General features: G+C 33.7%; 1 non-coding gene across 1 annotated transcript; it reads right to left on the bottom strand.

The window, feature by feature from the left end:
* Positions 1-647: 647 nt before the first annotated feature.
* Positions 648-719, bottom strand: Trnaq-uug. Its single transcript has one exon. It is a non-coding gene; the product is annotated as a tRNA-Gln (tRNA).
* Positions 720-2,034: the final 1,315 nt, after the last annotated feature.

The following is a 2,034-nucleotide window of genomic DNA, read 5'->3' as shown; positions in this document are numbered from 1 at the left end:
AATTTTTAACAATAAAAAAATGACAATATAAATCCACCAGGGCCGGCTCAAGGGCGGGGGTGAAATCTTATAGCAATCTCACGGGGCCCTGCAATCATCGAGGTCCGCGCTACATCAATTATTCATAATACTGATTGCGTCCGAAACGCACGTGGATGTTCTTGAATTATATATGATTGGCGATTCTGACTAGAATGGGGACGGACTTGGGGTTATTTTTTAATTAGTATTTTTTTGTTCGCAAACGTGGGTGCGCTTGAATAACGCGCTGTAGATGAGATGAGCTAATGTTTTTAAATTGGCTAATTGTAGACAGGATAGATAATATGTATAGATAGAAGGAAAGCCTTTTGCCCAGTATTTGAATATTAGTAGTAAAGTTACTGTCCAGAAGAGTAACGTTTTCTATTGTTGGTACGAAGAAATAAGTACATTTAAATACTTGTTCTGTGTGTTAATGAAGCTATAATTTTATAAATGCTAATGCATTGGAAAGTACTGTGTTGATATTTGTTAAGGTAATATTTGGGAAGCTATTGCAAAAAAAAAATCATTTTATATACTTATTTGAGACCCATTGAGATTTTAGAAGCATTTAAGCGTTAATAACTAAAGTTAAGGTTTTGACTGCAAATGTATAAAATAACAGGTTCCACCGAGATTTGAACTCGGATCGCTGGATTCAAAGTCCAGAGTGCTAACCATTACACCATGGAACCGTTGTGCAAATTGACAGATTTGGCTACCTTCTATGGATATATTTATTAACATATTTATGAGATATTTCTACAAGTGAGTCATAAATTTTAAGTCAATGGTTAACAATATTTGTGGTTATTTGAATATATTATTTCATATGACAGCTCAATAGCCATTGATGACATGTAAATACATACGTTTATGTTCATTATGTTTTGCAGGTATCTGACTGGTGCGGTACGATGACTGAGAAACGAGAGGTGGCGGGTTCGAAACCTGCTAAACGTTAAGAGTATTTTAGAATTTAAATACAACTCTTTAAGTGACATAGAATTGATGGTTATTAATGACACGATGTAATGGAATAGACATATTTCCATGGTACTGTTTAATAATGTATAAATAACATCGAAATGAAACTATTTATTGATTTTATCGCGATAAAAACTAAAAAAGGCTAACATTCACGTTAACATTAGAAATCATAATGTTTAAATAAATTTTAACTGCTTATTAATTTTATTGACTTGTATTACCAATTTGGCTCATTTTACACAGAGTTTATGTCTCCATATTAAGATCATATTTTTGTAATTGTTTTAATATAACTACAATTCACTATAACTCAGTCGTAGTCAAATATGTCCTAAACAATAACCCTCAGGCGAGAGATTTACTTACCATATTTAGACAGAGGTAATATTCAGAGGTATTATACCATATTTAGAGATAGGCAATATGAAGAATATTGCCTTTTCTTCCTACTCAGCAAATAGAGGATTTAAACTCATCAAAATTACCGAAATACACCCATAAAATAAAATAAACGAATATCTCAGTTTTAAAATAACAAATCAAAAGCCGATTGTTTTATAAAATGACAATCAAAACCCGGCCCCTGTCAAACAACAATAGGCAACGACCAGTCCGTCCCTGCAGTGCGTGCTAACAGGCGTTTAGCGTCCGCGGCGCCCCCCGAGACGCGCCCGCTTACTTCCAAATCTAGATGTTTTGTACCGTTCCGTAATCAAATTGACCCCCGGTGTTGTCGAAATATTTCCCATAAGTCCGTCCCTTTGTATTCTTTAAGGATGTGGACGCACGAATTTCGTTTGTATTGCATTGACTGAACATAGTTTTAACATAAAAAATAGTTTAAAAAAATACAATCAAATTCAAACGAATAACAGTGATTGACTCTGTTTATTTAAGATTTTTTTTATTTATAACCTTTACTAATAATGATGTACCTAGCAAGGGTAACGAGGATCTAAGGCATCTGATATAAAATGATTCCCATGGGCTGGTACATCAGTATTTTAATAGACCCTCAAA

The sequence above is a fragment of the Manduca sexta genome, chromosome 23 (assembly GCF_014839805.1).
Source record: "Manduca sexta isolate Smith_Timp_Sample1 chromosome 23, JHU_Msex_v1.0, whole genome shotgun sequence".
NCBI lineage: Eukaryota > Metazoa > Arthropoda > Insecta > Lepidoptera > Sphingidae > Manduca > Manduca sexta.
The sequence above is the reverse complement of the archived record's forward strand: the minus strand, read 5'-3'. Positions and strand labels throughout refer to the sequence as shown.